The 20,923-nt window shown below is 36.7% G+C and overlaps 1 protein-coding gene across 6 annotated transcripts in view; it reads left to right on the top strand.

The window, feature by feature from the left end:
• Positions 1 to 6,493: 6,493 nt before the first annotated feature.
• Positions 6,494 to 20,923, top strand: part of GOLGB1 (golgin B1) — a 93,984-nt gene continuing 79,554 nt past the window's right edge. For all 6 annotated transcript variants that reach the window (XM_077767590.1, XM_077767589.1, XM_077767587.1 and 3 more), the window contains exon 1: positions 6,494 to 6,588. The gene's annotated coding sequence lies outside the window, so the exon portion shown is untranslated. The remainder of the gene's footprint in view (positions 6,589 to 20,923) is intronic.

Below are 20,923 nucleotides of genomic sequence, written 5' to 3'. Positions count from 1 at the left end.
AAAAATTAACAACTTCTTAATTTTTTCTCTATGGTAATGGCCTGTTAGTTTTTTCTGCTTTTCTACTTTTAAAAAAAAGTCAAGTTTGGTAATATATGTACACACGCACATACTCTTTTATTTTTTTAGTAATTTTAGATTCACAGAAAAAAATTGTATAGCAGCTATAGTTTCATCTACTCACATCCCCATCTTCCCATCATGTAGCAGTTTCTCCTTTTGTTCACATCTTGCATTAGTGTAGTACCTTTGTTGCAAATGATGAACCAATATTGATACATAATTAACTAAAGTGCATAGTTTACGTTAAAGTTCACTCTTTATGTTATATAGTTCTATGATTTTTGACAAGTGAATGTCACATATCCACCATTACAGTATCATACAGAATAGTTTCACTGTCTTAAAAAATCTTCTGTGTCTGAGAAACTACCTCACACCAGTCAGAGTGGCTAAAATGAACAAATCAGGAGACTATAGATGCTGGTGAGGATGTGGGGAAACAGGAACCCTCTTGCACTGTTGGTGGGAATGCAAACTGGTGCAGCTGCTCTGGAAAACAGTGTGAGGGTTCCTCAAAAAGTTAAAAACAGAACCTACCCTATGGCCCAGCAATAGCACTGCTAGGAATTTACCCAAGGGATACAGGAGTGCTGATGCATAGGGGCACATGGACCCCAATGTTCATAGCAGCACTTTCAACAATAGCCAAGTTATGGAAAGAGCCTAAGTGTCCATCAATGGACGAATGGATCAAGAAGATGTGGTTTATCTATACAATGGAATATTAAACGGCAATGAGAAAGAATGAAATTTGACCATTTGCAGCAAGTGGATGGAACTGGAGGGTGTTATGCTAAGTAAAATAAGTCAGTAAGAGAAAGACAGATACCATATATTTTCACTCTTTTGTGGATCTTGAGAAACTTAACAGAAGACCATGAGGGAGGGGAATGGAGGGAAATAAAGTTACAGAGAGGGAGGGAGGCAAACCATAAGAGACTCTTAAACACTGAGAACAAACTGAGGGTTGATGGGGAGTAGGGGAGAGGGGAAAGTGCGTAATGGGCATTGAGGAGGGTACTTGGTGGGATAAACACTGGGTGTTGTATGGAAACCAATTTGACAATAAATTATATTTTAAAAAATCCCCTGTGCTTCACCTGTTAATTCCTCCATGCCCCCTCCCAACTCCTGCCAACAACTGATCTTTTTACTATCTCTGTAGTTTTGCTTTTTTTTTGAGTGTCATATCATTGGATCATACACTATACAGCAGTTTTAGATTGGCTTCTTTCACTTAGTAATACACAGTTACATTTCTTCCATGTCTTTTGTGGCTTGATAACTCGTTTCTGTTTATCACTGAATGATATTCCACTGTATGGATGTACCACAGTTTACCCATTCATCTATTGAAGGACATCTTGATTATTTACATGCTTTGGAAATGATAAATAAAGCTTCTATAAACATTTACAGGCAAGTTTTTGTTGAGATGTAAGTTTTCACTGATATGAGTAAATACCTAGAAGAGTTTTTGCTGGATAGTGTGGTAAGTCAATGTTTTTCCTTTGTAAGAAACTGCCAAACTGTTTTCCAAAGTGGCCATACAATTTTGAATCCCTACCAGCAGTGAATGAGAATTTCTGTTGTTCCACATCTTTGCCAGCATTTGATATTGCCATTGTTTTGTGTTTTTGTCTTTTTAATATGTGTGTGGTGCTCAGTATTATTTTAATTTGCAATTCCCTACTGACATATGATATTCAGCATCTTTTTAATGCTTATTTTCTATCTGTATATTTCCTTTGGTGAGGTGTCTGTTTAGATCTTTTGCTCTTAGCTGGATTTTTTTTTTTATTGTTGAGTTTTAGGAATTCTTTGTGTATTTTGGATACCAGTCCTTTATCAGCTTGATGTATTTCTACAAGTATTTCTCCCAGTATGTGATTTGCCTTTTCATTCTCTTAGCAAAACCTATCAGAAGATTTTCATTTTAATCAGGTCCAACTTATCATATCACCCCTCCCCTCACACACACACACACACACACACACACACACACACACACACTCCCATGGACCATGCTTTTGGTATTGTATCTAAAAAATCACTGCCAGGAGTGTCTGGGTGGCTTAGTCAGTTAAGCATCTGACTCTTGGTTTTGGTTCAGGTCATGATCTCACTTTGGAGTGAGCCCTGCATCAGGCTTTGCACTGACAGTGAGGAGACTGCTTGGGATTCTCTCTCCCTCTCTCTCTCTGCCTCTCCCCCAAGCATGCATGTGCTCTCTCTCAAAATAAATAAATAAGCTTGGAAAAAAGTCATTGCCAAATCCAAAGTCATCTAGATTTTCTCTTAATACTAGACTTTTATAGCTTTCCATTTTACATTTAGGTCTGTGATCCATTTGAGTTAATTTTTGTGAAAGATCTGTGTCTATATTCTTTTTTTTTTTTACATATGTGTGTTTAATTGTTCCAGCACCATTTGTTGAAAAGACATTTCTCTATTGAATTGCCTTTGCTCCTTCATCAAAGCTCAGTTGGCTATACTTGCGTGAGTCTACTTGGGGGCTCTCTATTCTGTTCCATTGATTTATTCTTTCTCCATTACCACATTGATTTAATTACTATATTTTTATAGTAAGTCTTGAAGGCAGCTAATATCAGTCCCTCAATTTCGTCCTTCTTTTCCCCCCAACATCTCATCCAACTCCTCTTTCTTCTTTATTCTGTTTGTTAATCCAGGTTTTCCTTTCCATATAAACTTTAGAATTCATTTTTTGATATTCAAAAAATAACTGTTCTTATCCATGAACAGGAAATATTTCTATTAAATTAGATGTTTTATTTCTTTCATCAAAGTTTTATGGTTTGTCTTATATAGATTCTGTACATGTTTTGTTAGATTTATGCGTAGGTCATTCTTTCTTTCTTTTGGTGCTAATATAAATAGCATTGTGTTTTTTATTTCAAATTCAAATTATTCATTGTTAGTGTAAGAAAAATAATTGATTTTTGTACATTAACCTTTTATCCTACAACCTTACTATAATTGCTTGTTAGTTCCAGGTGTAGTGTTGTTGTTGTTGTTGTTGCTTTTTTATTTTTTGTTCCTTAGTTTATTAGGGATTTTTCTACATATAAAATCATGTTCTGCAAACAAAAAATTTTATTTCTTTCTTCTCTATCTGTATATCTTAGCTTACATTAGATAAGAATTCCAGTACAATGTTGAATAGGAATAGTGACAGAGGATGCTCTTGCTTTGTTCCCATTCTTAGGGGGAAAAACATCTCATATTCACGAGTTAGAAAAATGTTAGCTATGGGCTTTTTGTAGATTTTTTTAAATCAGATTCAGGCAATTCCCTTCTATTCCTAGGTTTCACAGGTTTTTTTTTTTTTTTTGCATGAATGGCTGTTGAATTTTGTCAATTTTTTCTGCATTGGTGCAATTGTGTGATACTATATATTTTTGTGTATATATTTACATATCTTAAAGTTTCTATTTCTTAAGAAATTATTTTTATTTCTCTGATTTTAAGATTTATTGGCATAGTTATACATCAGATTCTTGTAAATTTAAACATTTGTTCAGTTAACAATTATTTATTGAACAGGTGCTCTGTTGAAGATTATGTTAGGTATGGAGAATATATTAATAAATAAGTCTGTATGAAACTTAGGATAACTTTGCATTTGGCATAAAGGACAGTGAGAGAAAATAAAGTGAAAGGACTGGAACAAAGAAAGCCAACAGGTAATTGGGCTAAAACAGGTAAATCAGAGAGGATGTGACATTTCCTGCCCCCCAACTGTTTCTCACTGCACTATTAATTGAGGAAGCGTCACTTTTTTTTAAATTGTTTTATTTATTTCTGAGAGAGAGAGAGAGAGAGAATCTGAAACAGGCTCCGGGTTCCAAGTCAGCACAGAGCCCAACGCAGGGCTCGAACCCACGGACCGTGAGACCATGACCTGAGCCAAAGTCAGATGCTTAACCAACTGAGCCACCCAGGCACCCCGAGGAATGGTCACTCTTTAAGGGACAACTAACTGAGTGATTATAGGCTTCTGCAGTCCCTAAATGCTTTTGAGTTCAGAATAACATCCAAACCCATTACCATAAAATAGCACACACCACCTGATGACCTACTCCTTGTCTACCTGTTTGTACTACTCATGTAGTTCCTCAAATAGTCCATGCACATGCTGCTCCATCTGCCTCCACTGCTCTCTACTCACTTATCCAATGGGTCAACTCCTAATTATCTTTATTAGTTTGATCACTCTCTCAGGGCCTAAACTGTTTCCATTAAATTGCATTCCAAATTATTTCCAGTCTTTCAGTCCCCTTTGTTTTTTTATGTTTTAATTTTTAAAAATTTCTTAAACATTTTTATCTATTTCTAGGAGAGAGAGAGAGACAGCGTGAGCAGGGGAGGGTCAGAGAGAGACGGAGATACAGACTCTGAAATAGGCTCCAGGCTCTGAGCTGGAAGTCAGCACAGAGCCCGACGCGGGGCTCGAACCCACGAACTGTGAGATCATGGCCTAAGCGAAAGTCAGACGCTTAACCGACTAAGCCACACAGGCGCCCCAATCCCCTTTGAAATAAAACCTCAGTTAGTTCTTTAACCTCCACCCAGTATTATTCCTTCATTTCCCTAGAGTTCGCTGTAATTCTCACTTAATGGGCAGTCTGTGCTGACCCATGAATGAAGGGCAGGGCCCTAGGAAGACCTACTATACAGACAATTTTCTAATTTCTTCTCCCATAAAAAAGTTTCATTACGTTAAAACTAGAAGATCTGTTCTAAGGCTCAATGTGGAAGCAAGAAAGTATGGAGAAACAATGTTTGTGCAATGGAGTAACTCAATAGTACTCCAAGCAGATGGTTTCTATTTTCTCTGAGATAGAAGCAAGTTCATCTGCTGGGAATGTGAGGAGGGTGTTAAAGTTTCGAATAACTTGTGGGAAATGGGAGAGGGAACTGAATACACACTAAAGATTTGGGAGTATGTGGAAGATGGAGTGAAGCTGGAAACTGAATGTGTATAAATAACCATTTCCCTGAGGTCAAATTTTCTCTTGCAGCATTCTGTGCTCCAAAAGGTGAAGACTGTGGTTGCACTGATCCAGGCTTTGTGGGGTGGGTAGTTAGGGAAATGAGAATATAATATACTGATGAAGTACTGCAGCTTTGGCATTTGATAGCTACTTTAAATTCTGGTTCTGCCCCTCATTATGTGAATTTATGCAAGTTACTTAATCCTTTTAAGCCTTATTGTGTCCAATGTAAAATGGTGATAAACATATGAACTTCACTGATTCAAAAGAAACTGAGTGCTCTAACTAATGCATACTGTTCTTGGACCGGGAGATATAGCTGAGATCAAAAGAGACTTCCTGTCTTTGGGAAGTAAAAGTTTAGAGAGGAGAGAGGAAACACAGCGAAGTGCTTAGGGAAAAAATGAGCAGAGAAGGGCTGAAGTGCATGCAGGAAACCGCTACGAAAGAAGAGGAGCCAGCAAAAGCTTTAGTGAGCTGATGTTTGAACCTCAAAGAATTATGTAAACATTAAGGTGAGGATGAATATAGAGAGGGTTAGCAATAAATTCAAACTAATAGTCTTGCTGTGAGGAGAATTCCTGAAATCAAGGGAGCTGGCTTTCCTCCCTTTCCTTAGAAGCTTAAGGAGAGCACGCATGATTCTGGTGACTATTATTGGAGCTTCTCACTTTCAGACCTGGATCCTCAAATCTCACCTTTTGCTGAAGTCCCAGCTCAAGCGCCGCTTCAAGACGCACTTTTCTAACAGTATTTACTATTCTCTCACTCACATCCTTAGAGATATCTGATTCTTTCATAAAGACGCCAGGTTCTATCCAAGTTCTATCAGTAAGTCACTACTTGTTTTTGGGTGGCTCGCTTTAATCCGGTTCTCATTTTTCATTAATAAAATGAAAAGATCACGTTAGACGACCTACTTTCCGGCTCTTACTATTTTATGATTCTAAGACCAAAACCCATATCCCGGCTTCCTTCTCACAGCTCATTCAATAATCCTGTCACAGCTGGTATTCGCAGTACGGGGCTCCGCAAAACCCCAAGACTGGGTCAGTCACCATCAACACCGCGGAGGAACTGGGGCCAAGTGGCCCACCCAATTCACGGTGCTAACACCTGACCCACCCCAGAATGCCCGCCCTACGGGCATTTCCGGTTCTGTCGCAGATCTCCTTCCGGAACACTTGCTCACGTTTGACTCCGCCTCCCCTCCATTCTTTAGGGACCATTGGCTCTTTCTTTGAGGAAGCGGAGAATTTCGTAATGTTGATTGGTTTCCGTCATTGTTGATGGGTTAGTTACAAACAAGGCGTGCCTGGTTTCCCAGGTAACGCGCTGCCAATATCTCTGATTGGTTCTTGTCCTAATCCCATCTTCCGTCCCAACTGCGAGTGGTTGAGTCCCTTGACGGGGCGCGGCGGTGGTAGGTGTCGCGTACGGGATTCCCGAGCTGACGTGGCTTAAATTTGGGAGGGGGGCAGTTGGCGCCTCCGGCCGCAGCCTCTTCCAGGTGAGTGAGGGATACTCCTCAACTCCTCCCTTCCTTGAGTCTTTTAACCGTCACCCCCTCCTCAGGGGCTGCCGAAGCGGCCACACTCAGGTCCCCTCCCTGCCCCTCCTCTTCCTGATTCCGTCCGGGATCCAGCCCTACACACGCCTCCCTTCACCTACCAGGCCTAGTTCTAGTTGCCCACATGCCAGTTGGCCCTTTCGAAGGGCTTTGGGGTCTCCCTACGCGGCCTCAGGGCACAAATGCGCGGTCTGCTCCCTCCTCAGGACGTTTCTTCTCCCGGAGCAACGTAGAGGGCTCTCGGGTCAGTCCTGTCCGCTCGGCCTTGTTCCCTGAGCGGCCTGTTCAGGCAGCCCTGGGTTCGCAGTAGCTGACGTCGGAGAAAACCTGTCTGGCCCCTGAGCTCAGGCTCTAAACAAACTTAAGTGTCCGGAAAGGGAAGCGGGATCCAAAGGAATGAAAGCCCTTGAGGTCGGAGATCACAGAAACACTGGAGATATAACGCAAAAAGGGGCCTGTTAAACGATCCTGCTAAGGAGTTGCTGGTGAGATTTGGAGAGAGAAATGATCTTTGCGATACCTTCAGCACTAAAATCCCAGGAATCAGAGGTGGACCGACTGTTAGAGGAAAGGGAGCCCTGAAGAAAGTCCTGGAGGAAAAAGAACTTGATTTGGTGCTGTGGAGAATATTTAATCTGCTTAAGGGGAGTGTGTGGGAGTGCGAAGGGGAGGGTGAGTCCCTTGACAAATGAGGAATTTATTTGTCTGATTTATTTAAAGAGTTCCATTTGGTCTGTGCGGAAAGGACAGTTTAAGTATGGAACAGAGATATTTAAAATCACAGGATAAGTACTTCCACTTTTGGGGATAGTTGGAAGCTTTCAGAGCTTTTAAAAAACCTTACAGTTGTCTTTGCAAGATGGCAGTGGAGAACTTACAGAAAGGCTTGGAGGCCTTTCCAGAAATACGAAGTAATTAAAATTTGCAGGGTTAGAATGAATGGTCAAACCCAGTAAACGTTAAGTTGGAAATGGCAGGATTTGGTCCTGGAATAGATAATAGGGAAAAGTTGAAGAGAACTAAAAAGTTGCAACCATTATACACTGACAGTTTTACAACTTTTATTTTTCATCCCTTGACCATAGATGGAATGGCTGTTTAATGCTTTCCTCTTCACTGCATTAACTGACCACATCGGTAGTTCCCAAACATTTTTACACACCCTATCAGTAGAACATTTTGAACAAGCATATCCCAAATATATTATATTTAATTATGGATAGCATATGCATAGCACAGTAAACATACAAAAACTTATTTAAAAGGATGAAAAAAAATCTTGCCTATGCTCCAGGAGACTCTCAACCCATTTTGGGGACCACATAAAGTTTGCTTATTTTAGGAGAAGGCTGTTTACATTTCTAAGGACCTACAGAATGAATGGGGAAAACTTTTTTTTTTTTTTTGAGGCCCTCCATTCTTCTGGAGTGGAACCTCTTAGAAATCTTTGTCTTTAGTAGATTAATCTTTTCTCCCTCTGCTTGACTCTTAAAGGCCCCCAACTTTTCCCCCTTTGTGTTAATGGATTAATTAAAAGGATGTTGATTTTATCCATTTATAAAAATAATAAATCATTCATAAACTTCTCTTGGTTAAATACTACTAGAAATAAATTATTTGGAACATATCTCACCACTGATCATCACATACCAGTCTGTTGTTAGGAAACACAATATAAAAGGAGCTTAGGCTCTATAATACTATATTTTTAATTCAGCCCTGTAAAAATCAGCAAGATGTACTTTAGGTAAAGTAAAATTCAGTACAAAAGGGTATAATATAAAACTGAAAATCTCTTTCTCCTCTAGCTACTGACCTTTATCTCATTCCCTACTTCCCAGAAGTAAATATTGTAGATAATTTCTTGTTTCTTCTTAAGAAACTTTCAGATCATACTTAAGCACTTACATAATATATATCCCCCTCCTGTTTCTTTCCCACAAGTGGAATCATGATACACAGACTATCCTACACCTTTCTTTTGTCACTTAATACTATATTTGTTTCTATCTATGAGTATTAAACTACCTCATTCTTTTAAAAGGCTATACATCATTTCCTTATGGAAATATCAAAATGTGTTTAGGGTGTCTCCTATTGATGGACGTTGGATTGTATTCATTTATTAGCCATCAAACACTGCTATAGTGAACATCCATCTACATATATCCTTGTGTCCTTGTGTGAGCTGATGTATGGTATAAACATGGAATTCTTTGGGCCATACCACTCTGAATCATTTTATTTTAATTTATGTACTGCTCAGAAAAGAGTGCTTATACAACTATAACTCTTTCTATGGAGAAAAAGTATATAAGTATATATAAGTATATGAGGGCTCTCATGGCATCAGCCCTAATTTCAGCCCCAGTGATGAATGTTGGGTGATGAGATTACTCAGAAAATAGATTATCTTTCATATATCTCCGTCAGCCAAGAAGCTTTATGGAGCTCTGTGACTAGTCAAATTCTATCATCTCTCTTATGCTGTAGTTTACTAACCTTAAAACTGGGTATATTGATAGTTACTGCTTGTTGGGGTTATTTTAATAATAAAAAGTAAAGTAATGAGGATATATACATTTTTATATGTAAAGGTATTGAAGCATTACTGCATAGTACTGCTTGTATAAATTATAGCTACCATTTACTTCTAAATTTGTTAATGAAAATGATTTTTCGTGTCACGAAAATTAGCTTTTCATCTCACAATTGTAAACTTACGTCATAATATTGGATATGCTTTTTCCAGCAATATAGCACCATTTCTTCTCAGTTCCTCAAGCCAAATGAAAATCACTTTGAGAATTAAGGAATTAAGAAAAACTACTCAGGCTCAACCAACTGCGCCTTAAATAAATTTGAGGAGTGACTTGGAAATCTCACCATTTTCTGTGGGAAATGTGATTTAAATTCCAAAGCAGAAGATGTGTACCCAGGCATGCACTATCTTCAACTATTATTATTTTTTAATTTTCCCATGCATTTTGTACTATGTTCTCTGTGGTTAGGGACATGCCTTATATTTTTATGTTTTTGTGGTTTCTGGCATTATGCTTCATGCCAAGTAGGTATTTTGAAAATAATTATTTATAGCAAGCAGTGAAGGTTTTGCAAAAATAATACTTATTATATTTCTAGTGCCACCTCAACATACGAGTGTTGAGATCCTGTGGCAATGTTTGTGGAAGGTGTGGCCAGCGTTGACTTGGAAAGATTGTTTTATTTGCCTGTTCTATTGAAGGTTGGCCTTGGCATTGAAGCCCTTTATTTTTTTCTTTTCCCAAATTGTTACTCATAATTCTGGTGTCCATAAAACAATAGCAAGAGCATTTTTTGTCCCAAAAGTCACACATATTTTTTACATGAATGTATTACTGTGAACACGAATATTTTTCCCCTTACTAATTTTCATATATGCATTTGTCTATTTCTGTCCTACAGTGAGCCTAAATAGAGGGGTAGATCAATCTTTCTTCATCTGGTTTAAGCATAACTACTTTGTGTCTCTTTTGCCCTCAAGTTCTCAACCTTTCAACTACATAAAGCACTTGAACTGTGCTTGAGATACCCTTCCCAATTACATTTCCATATTATTCCTTTTATGTCAACAGCAATACAAATCATTCTTGAATCATGGAGTCATAACATTGGGCATTAGGATGCCGTTTGTCAGTCTTCTTCATTTGAAGGTGAAGAAACTGTAAAGTAACTTAACCCAGCATAGTATAGCCTCTTTGTGTTGGAGCCAGAACTGAAAGCTCAGTTCCTGGCTCCTGATTTGGTGCTCATTCCACTACCTGCTTTCTCGTGGACCTCTCCAATTATTGTGTTGATCTATGAGAAACTACTTTTACTTTGACCTGAAATGGTACATCCTTAATACTGATCTTTCCTTTCTTCAAATATATATATATATTAAGTGGTTATATGAGAAAAGTAACTCATTTTTCATTTAAAGATCTTTTTATCTGATTCAGTAATGCTTGTTTAGCAGAGAGACTTTGAAATATATTCATTTCTCTGAGTGTCAGTTTTTCTTATCTTAAAATGACTATGATGATAATACTGATCTTGCAGATTTTGTGAGAATTATAGAGAAGTGTGTACAAAGTGGTACATATTGCTCAATAATTGTTTCCATTAATATTATCATGATCCTATGTTCATTTGTATGTATCCTTCATGTGCAGTGATTTTCAGTAGGATGCTGGTGGAGACACACCCTCCTCAGGAGGATGAATCAGAATCTCATGCAAGGTTGTGGTGGATACCAACGGTGGGGAGAGTTTGAGAAAACATTTGGGATTTTAATTGTATATTTGAAAAATTAAAAAAAAAATTACTTTCCCAATAGAAATTACATATCCCTCACAGTCTTCTTGGCTAATGGTGATATACAAAAGATTTAATTTAGGGCATACCATCTTCATTATACATGTGTGCATACGTTTTTCCACAGATGATAATACGCTTTACATTCCTCTAAAGGGCCTATGGTTCTAAAATGTTTAAGAATATTGCCATATCTGAAATCTCAGTTCTTTCTGTTTAGCCCTAAAGGTAGTAGCAGAAGCAAGCAGTAGAATCCAAGCTAGTTAGAGCAGAAAGTGTGGGTACAAACAGTAGGGCTATGATAGAAGTTGGTTGAGGGTTGGTTAGAGAATCTGAAGTGAAAATGATGGAAAATGGCCAGTGATTGAGGTATTTATAGGTCATGGTACATGACGAAGCCAAGGGTTGAGTAACTCTCTCATGGACAGCTCTAGCTGTTAATTGATTTTTTAAAGACCTTTTTGTTGTAAACTAAAACTCAAGAAAAAAAAAACACACACACACACCAAAAGACATAAAAAATCCAACTTCGTCAGTTATCTGAGAAACTCCTCCATATTGTCTTTCCTTCCTTTCACGGTAATCACTTCCTTGTGGTTTCTCTATGGTTTTATCACCAAGTGTGAATCTTGTCCCCCCTTCCCCCTTTTTAACTTAGTATCTCTGAGTCCTTTCCTTATAATATCTGTTGAAAAATTTAGACTTTTTGACCTGTGGAGTTTCCCACACTTGGAGAATTTCACTTACATGGGGCAATTCAGCATATTCCTGTGTCCCTTTCATTTCCTACAAATTGGCAGCTGGATCCAGAGGCTTCACAAGACTTCACAAGACACAAGAGGTTTGATATCTTTGTCAAGACTATAGATGGTGATATATTCTTTCATCAGAAGGTTCCTGTATCTGGTTTTGTTCTTTTTGTTGTTATCAGCTGTTGAGGCTCAAAGTCTATGTCCATGAATTCATAAGGAGTTGCAAAATAGTAGACTAAATATCCCAATTCTATCATTTTGTTTTCTTTTATTAGCTGAAATATTTTATATGGAGATGGATCCCTTTGGTTCCTGTATGGTAAAGTTCAAATAGAAGAGTCCAGATAAATCCTTGACTAGGCTAGTTTTCAAGATACTTAGTTTACATGATGACAAGTTTAATATGAACCTGTGGATTTGACTATATATTTGGTGGGTTTCAATCCATTGCAATTGTTATTCTTCTTAGAAACTCGGTTGTTTCTTTGGCCTGTGAGAATCTCTTCAATTTGATTCCCAGGTCCTTTTGACATGACTCTAGTTAGTCTTTGATTGCTTCCGTGCTATTTTGTATGACAAGATGTTTTAAGCTTATTGTGTACATTTCCTATTTTAGAACAGGAATTAGCCATTTCTCTAAGAAGCTCTCCTATTTAATTTTTAAATGGAAAATAGTATTGCAAGGCCCCAATCTAGCACTAGAGATGTTGATTACTTCTCAGTTTATCATTATTTTTAAGCCTTTTCATTGGACAGAGCTAGGAGAATAGATGTACTGAGGTAAAATGCCTTGTAAGTTCAAACTGATACTTTCAATTCATGTCCAAGATCAGTCTTTATCTTGAGGTTCTTAATGTCATCTGTTTTATACCTGTATTACCTTTTTTCATACTGAAAATATGATAGAATTACTCTGTTAATTGTTGATTTACTTTAATTCCACATGATACATATACTTATCAAGGAATAATAATACTGATATAGTCACCACTAATTTTGGTTATTGAAAATAGTTCTAAAAGGGGTGTTTTGTTTTGTTTTGTTTTTGTTTTTTTGCATGTGTGATTCACATTCTTCCCAGTTTTTCTTTGTGGTAGCCCTAAATATTGTCAGAGCATGTAATTATTTAATATTATGTTCTCTCCATCCCAGTTTTAGTTCTATAAATAACTGTATATTGAGTGCTTACCACCAGTCTTTATGATGATGTTTCTTTAGTCATTTTGGCCATCTCAGGCTTTTTCTTTAATAGAGGCCTTAGGAAAGGCTCATGGGAAAATTTTTCATAAATTTCCTTGGATGCTTTTAACATTCTTTCTGTGCCTTTTATATCTGAAGGTCATTTTTGCTGAAAAGAAAATCCTTGGCTCACATTTTCTTTCCTTGAATATCTTAAATGTGTAACTCTAGGATATTTTACCTGGCAAAAACATTGTTAAAACATTTGATGGTAGTCTTATTATTATCATTTTTTTAATTTGACAAGTCACATGATCTTTTGACCTAAATCTTAAAGGATAATTTTGAAGTCTGTTAGTTTTACCAGAATGTCTTGTTGGTCATTCTGGTTAGATAATCCCTGCTGCATGGCAGGCTCTTTCAATATGTAGCTTCAAACTTCAAAATTTTAAATTTCAGTTAAGTGCTCTTTAGTTTTATTTTTTTGTGTTTTTTTTCTGTAACTTTGAGTTGGTTTTCTTCTGCAGGGAATTTGATTGTCCACAGTGCTCATCATCAGTCTATCACTTTTTTTCTAGTTCCTTTTGTATTGCTTACCTATAAAATTTTTTTTAAGAATAAAAAAATTATTATTGGGATGCCTGAGTGGTTCAGTTGGTTAAGCGTCTGACACTTGGTTTCAGCTCAGGTTATGTTGGGGTCATGAGATCAAGCCCCAAGTCAGGCTCTGCGCTTGACAGAGCCTGCTTGGAATCTCTTTCTCCCTTTCTGTATGCCCCTCCCCCACTCACACATGTGCCCCCCCAAATAAATAATAAGTAAACTTAAATTGGAAAATTATTAGGAATAATTTTAGATTTACTATAGAATATATGTAGACAGTTTAGAGTTCAGGATACTCCTGACCCAGTATTCCCTAATGTACATAACTTGTCAAAACTAAGAAACCAGTATTGGTTCATAACTAACCTCCATACTTTCATCTAATTTCATTAGTTTCAATATTAATGTTCTTTTTCTGTTCCAGGATCAAATTATAGGGTATCACATTTTGTTCATTTCTTTTTCTTTCTTTTTTAAAATTGAGATAATTATAGAGACAAAGGCAGTTGTAATAAAATAATATGGAGAGATCCCTTATATACTCCATTTCGTTTCCCTCAAAGTTTAAAATTTTATAATACTATTGTATAATATCACAACCAGGACACTAATATTAATACATTCCCAGTTTTATTTGTATACTTTGTGTGTGTGTGTGTGTGTGTGTGTGTGTGTTTGTGTGTGTGTGAATTCTGTACAATTTTATCACCTGTCTAGGTTCATGTATCCACTATTACAGTTAAAATATCAAACAGTTCCAACACCTCCTGCCTTCTACCTTCTACCTCCAAACCCTCCCTAAGCATGGGCAACCACTAATCTGTCTTTCATTTCTAAAATTTTGTGATTTCAAAAATATTACATAGGTATAGGATTATATAGTATGTAACTTTTAGGAAATTGTCTTTTTTTTTTTCATTCAGCATAATTGGAGACTCATCTAAATTATTGGCTATATCAGTAGTTTGTCCCTTTTGATTGCTGCGTGGTATTCTATGGTATGTATATACCGCACTTTGTTTAACCATTTTCTTGAAAAAAAGGACTTCTTTGCTGATTACATTTTTGGGCTCTTACAACTGACACTACTATGAACATCCATGTACAGGTTATCGTGAGAATTTTAGATTTCATTTCTCTGAGACAAATGCCTAGAAGTAAAATTGCTGGGTCATAAGGTAGTTGCATGTTTAGTTTATAGGTAATTTCTTATTGATTTGTAAAATTATCCTTTATCTTAACTTTCTTTTTTCCTTAAGGCATGATTTATTATGAGTGTTCATTTTCCTGGGTATTTTTTGCTTCCAAAATGTTTTTCAAAACTTTTCAATTATTTCTTGAGTTTCCTCTTCATTTTTGGGTTTTTCTACTGGGGAAGGTAAATTGATAAATTTATTTGTTTTAACTTCAAATCAAAGAGAATACATACATGTGTTAAGCCAAGTTTGCATCATAGAACAATGTATCAGCATTTAGTCTTTCTTTTGTAAAGGTAAATATGATACATATCTCTATCATACTTACTCTTTGTGCTCTAGTGTGCTGTTAGATGGTATATAAAAATTTAGTAATTTATTGTTAGCTATTAATTTTTGTTAACAAAATGTTAATATTGGAAGTAGATATTGTCATTGTTATTTTTGAGGTATAATTGACAAAAATGTACAGATCTAAAGTATACAATGTAATATTTTGCTATACATAGACATTGTTAAATAATGATCTCAATCAAGCTGATTGAAAAATGGAAAATATCCATCACCTCACATAATTGCCCTTTTATGTGTGTGCTCAGAACATTTAAGATGTACTCTCTTAGTAAATTTCAAGTATACAGTACAGTGGGGTTTTTTTTAATGTTTTACTTATTTTTGAGAGGTAAAGTATGAGCAGGCACGGGAGCAGCTAAAAGAGAGGAAGACAGAAGATCTGAGACAGGCTCTGTGCTGACAGCGGAGAGCTCGATGCAGGGTTTCAGTTGAGCCACCCGGGTGCCCCAATACAGAGTTTTTAAAAAAAAATGTTTATTATTTTGAGAGAGAGAGAGAGAGAATGAATCTCAAGCAGGCTCCACACTCAGCACAGAGCTCAATGTGGGGCTCCATCACACAAACGTGAGATCATGACCTGAGCCAGTATCAAGAGTTGGATGCTTTTACCTACTGAGCCACTTAGGTGTCCCTCAATACAGTGTTATTAACTGCAGTCACCATGCTGTACATTAAATCCCCAGAACTTATTCATTCTGCATAACTGAAAGTTTGTATCCTTTGACAAATATCTCTTTATTTTCCTTACCCACTTTTCCCTGGCAACCACTATTTTACTGTTTGCTTCTACAAGTTTGACTTTTTTAGTTTCTGTGCATAAGTGAGATCATGTAGTGTTTATCTTTCTGTACCTGGTTTTATTTCACTTAGCATAATGTCCTCCAGGTCCATCCTTATTCTTGTAAATGACAGGATTTTGTTTTTTTTTTTTAGGGCAGAATGATATATCACAGTGTATATATATGTGTGTGTGTGTGTATACACCACATTTTCTTTATCTGTACATTTATTGGTAGACACTTAGGTTGATTCTATATTTTAGCTATTGTGAGTAATGTTGCAATGAGCATGGGGCTTCAGATACCTCTTTAAGATACTGCTTTCAGGGGCACCTGAGTGGCTCAGTTGGTTAAGCAGCCGACTTTGGCTCAGGTCATGATCTTACAGTTTTGGGGGTTTGAGCCCCACGTTGGGCTCTGTGCTGACAGCTAGTTCAGAACCAGGAGCCTGTTTCAGATTCTGTATCTCCCTCTCTCTCTCTGACCCTCCCCTGCTCACGCTGTCTCTCTCTCTCTCAGAAATAAATAAAGCATTAAAAAAAATAAGATACTGCTTTCATTTCCTTTGGGCACATACCCAGAAGTGGGATTGCTGGATCATATTTTTTGAGGAACCTCCAGACTGTTTTGTATAATAGCTGTATCAATTAATATTCCTACCAGCTGTGTACAAGGGTTCCTTTTTCTTCACATCCCGGTCAACACTTGTTATCTAAAATCTTTTTGATAATCACCATTCTAACAGGTATGAGGTGATATTGTGTGTGTGTGCTTTTTAATTTAAATTCAAGTTAGTTAACATATTGTATAGTATTGGTTTCAGGAGTAGGTAGAACTTAGTGATTCATCACCTACATATAATACCCAGTGCTCATCCCAAGTGCCCTCTTTAATGCCCATTATCCATTTAGCTCATCCTCTCACCCGATATTGTGGTTTTGATTTGTATTTGCCTGATGATTATTGGTGTTGAGCATTTTTTTTCATATAACTTTTGGCCATTTGTATGTCTTCTTTGGAGAAATATCTGTCCAGTTCCTTTGCCCATTTTAAAATCAGATTGTTTCCTTGCTCTTGAGTTGTTTGAGTTTCTCACATATATTTTGGATATTAATCCTTTATTAGATGTGTGGTTTGCAAATATTTTCTCCCATTCTGTAGGTTGTCTCTTTATTCTGTTGTTTCCTTTGCTGTGGAGCTTTTTAGTTTGATACAATCTCATTTATTTGTTTTTGCTTTTGTTGTATGTACTTTTGAGGTCGTATACAAGAAATTGTCAAGACCGATGTTAAGCTTTTTCCCTATGCTTTCTTCTACTAGTTTTGCAGTTTCAGGTCTTGTGTTTAACTCTTTAATACAGTTTGAGTTGATTTTTGTATGTGGTGTGAGGTAGGGTCCAGTTTCATTCTTCTGAATGTGGATACCAGTTTTCTCAGCACCACTTATTAAAGGACCTATCCTTTCCCCATTATGAGTTCCTGGCACTTTTTTTGAACATTAGTTGGCTATAAAGGTATGGATTTATTTCTGGGTTCTTTATACTGTTCCATTGGTCTGTATGACTGTTTTATGCAAGTATCTTAATGTTTTGATGTTATAGGTTTATGGTAAATTTTGAAATTAAAAGCATTAGGCCTGCAGCTTTGTTCTTGCTCAAGATTGTTTTGGCCATTCTGGGTCTTTTGTGGTTCCATATGATTTAGGTTTTTAAAAAATTCCTGTGGAAAAAAGACATTGGAATTTTTATAGGGATAGCATTGAATCTGTAGATTGCTTTGAGTGGTATAGGCTTTTAATAATGTTCTTCAAGTCTGTGAACACAGGATACTTTTTCATTTATTTGTGTCTTCTCAATTCCTTTCATCAATGTCTTATAATTTCCAGTATACAGGTCTTTCACATCCTTTGTTAATTTTATTCCTGAGTATTTTTAAAATATTATAAATGACATTTTCTTGATTTTGAGGGGATAGTTTGTTGTCAGTACATAGAAACATAATTTTTGTATATTGATTTTATATCCTGCAACTTTATTGAATTAGTTTATTAGTTGTAATAATTTTTTTAATTAAGAAAATTTTTTAAATTATTTATTTTTGAGAAAGAGACAGAGCATGAGAGGGGTAGGGACAGAGACAGAGGGAGACACAGAATCTGAGGCAGGCTCTAGACCTTGAGCTATTAGCACAGAGCCCCACATGGGGCTGGAACTCATGACTGTGAGATCATGAGCTGAGCTGAAGTTGGATGCTTAACTACTTACTGAGCCACTACAGTGTCCCAATTGTGATACTTTTTTGGTGGAATCTTTAGCGTTTCTTATTTGTAAGGTCATGTTATCTGCAAATAGAAAATTTTACTTTTTCTTTCTGATTTGGATGCCTGTTATTTATTGTCCTTGCCTCATTGATCTGGCTAGGACTTCCTTCCAGTACTGTATTGAATAGAAGTAGTAAGAATGGGATCCTTATTTCTGATTTTAGAGGAAAAGCTTTTAGCTTTTTCCATTGAGTATGATATAATTCTGGGTTGTATATGACTTTGATTATATTGAAGTACATTCCTTTTGTACCTACTTAGTGGAGAGTATCATGAAAGAATGTTAAATTTTTCAAATGTTTATTCTTTATCTATTGAGATGATCATGTGATATTTATCATTCATTCTGTTAATGTAGTGCATCACATTTATTGATTTGTGGATATTGGTCCATCCTTGTATCTTAAGAATAAATCTTACCTGACATGGTGAATGATCCTTTTAATGTGATGTTGAATTGAGTATGCTGGTATTTTGTTGAGGTTTATTGCACCTATTTCATCAGGGATATTGGCCTATAATTTCTTGTTGTGTCCATGTCTAGATTCAGTATCCAGGTAATACTGTCCTAGTAAAATGAATTTGAAAGTGTTTCGTCTTCTTCAGTTTTTTTAGAATAGTTTGAGACAGCCATTTCATATGTCTTTTGATTGGATAGTTTAATACACTTATTATTTAAAGTAATTATTGAAAGAATTTGCTATTGCCATTTTGTTAGTAGTTTTCTGTTTTGTGGTTCATTTGTTCCTTTCTTCTCTTGCTGTCTTCCTGGGTATTTCAATTTCTGATGTATGCCTTTTCATGCCTTACATCATTTTAGTTGATTTAGTAGGTTGTAATTCTGAATTATTTTGAGCATGACTCTTTGACATGCTTCCATTTTCTGTATGGATATTATTCTGCTCTTTTTCTTATGGAGATTGTTACTTTTCAGGTGCTCATTTTAATGTTAATTTTATGTTAATTAACGTTAATTTAATGTTAAACATAATGTTAACATTATGTTTAATGTTTTATTTTTTTTTAATTTTTTAACATTTTTTATTTATTTCTGAGAGAGAGAGAGACAGCGTGAGAAGGGGAGGGTCAGAGAGAGGGTGAGACACAGAATCCAAAACAGGCTCGAGGCTCTGAGCTAGCCGTCAGCACAGAGCCCAACATGGGGCTCAAACCCACGAACTGTGAGATCATGACCTGAGTCAGACGCTTAACCCACTGAGCCACCCAGGTGCCCCTTCATTATGTTTAATGTTTTAGAAGGACATTTATTTTGGATAGCCTTTCTAACTTCACAGAGCTCCCTCTTACATTGTTTTCCAATATTGGTTCAAATATGTGACTATTGGGTTCCTGAGATTTCCTGACTCCTTTTCTACTACCACCAGCTCACATTTTATCTGGATCTTCCTTTGTTGTATGTTGACTCAGTTTTGATGAATTTTGATTCTGATCTCAGTAGAGGCCCTCTTCCAAAAGAGAGCCCTGACTCTTCAGTTTTGAGGGTTCATGGGGCCCAGACTCTTTAGCCATTTTAAATCTTGCAGGCTCCTTGCTCTTATGTGCTGTTGGAGTAAGGATATACCTCCCTCTTTCAGCTGCTTTTCTTTAATTGGCTCAGCACATTTTCCAGTGAACACGCACTGGCTCTTTTGTGGTTCTCTTGGTTTATCTGTCACAGTCTTATAGCTTCTGTATGGCAGCATTATTTTACCTCTTTCCCTTAAGGTTTTTGGACTGAAAATTAAATTTACATAGGGCAGATTAACAAGGAAAGCATACAGATTTATTTAGTATAAATTTTAAGTGACACTGGAGCCCTCATAAGGAAATAAAGACCAAAAGAAGCAGTTAGAATGGAACATTAATATATTGAGTTGGACAAAGAGCAGTAAATTGTGATGACACTACAAGGCAAAGAGGTAGTAGTTAATCATGGAGAAGTGAGTAGGAAGATAAGGATTCACATACAAGGTTTGTTTGTACAAATTCCTCTTGGCTTCAACTCCCCATCCCTGGAGATAAGAATGTTACTTTCCTCCTAATATAGGGAGGACATCTTCCATATGAGGTTTTGTATCTTGCTTTCAGGAAGAAAAAGGGGAGGTCGGAGCATCCTTCTTGTACCTGCTGTTTTTCAAGTACCTTTACCTCAAAATAATCTTTAAGCGAAAGTGGCAGATTTTGGGGAGTAACATTCTGCCACTCTTCAATTCCCTTTTCCTCCCACATGGGCAACAATGACATGCAGATCTTGTAACTATTGTTGGTTTATCTATATCCATGTTTATTTTAGAGTTTGTGGGAAACTTTGCAACATTGTTTGTTTTGGTAAAGCCAATATATGGGATTTTGGTTTTGTTTTCTAGTTGCTTTGTCAGTTTTTATGTGGGAATTCAGGAAGATCCACAGTCTGTGCTGTGTGCTAACCCCATTTTGTCAGAGTCCCATCAGTTGGTTGATTTGTGTGTGTGTGTGTGCGCGTGCGCGCGCGCGATGTGGTCTGAAAAATCTGAAAATAAAGTGATTCTGTTTGACAGATTAGGTTCTGTTATGGCTTTCTTTGATTAGTGCAAATCTGTGTGCCTAATGAAGGCTTTAGATGTTCAGTTCCTTCATTAATGATTGTTATAGAAAATTCAGTCCTGAGAGTTGAAAACAAAGTTTAGTCTGTGTAATGGTGAGTTTTGATTTTTTTAAACTGACTGTAGTTATGGGTCTCACAGCTTGAATGAGTGGTTATGTATGGTCCTGTATATTT

This window comes from Crocuta crocuta, unplaced genomic scaffold, assembly GCF_008692635.1.
Source record: "Crocuta crocuta isolate KB4526 unplaced genomic scaffold, BGI_CrCroc_1.0 scaffold45, whole genome shotgun sequence".
Lineage (NCBI taxonomy): Eukaryota > Metazoa > Chordata > Mammalia > Carnivora > Hyaenidae > Crocuta > Crocuta crocuta.
This window is presented reverse-complemented; position numbering and strand designations above follow the sequence as displayed.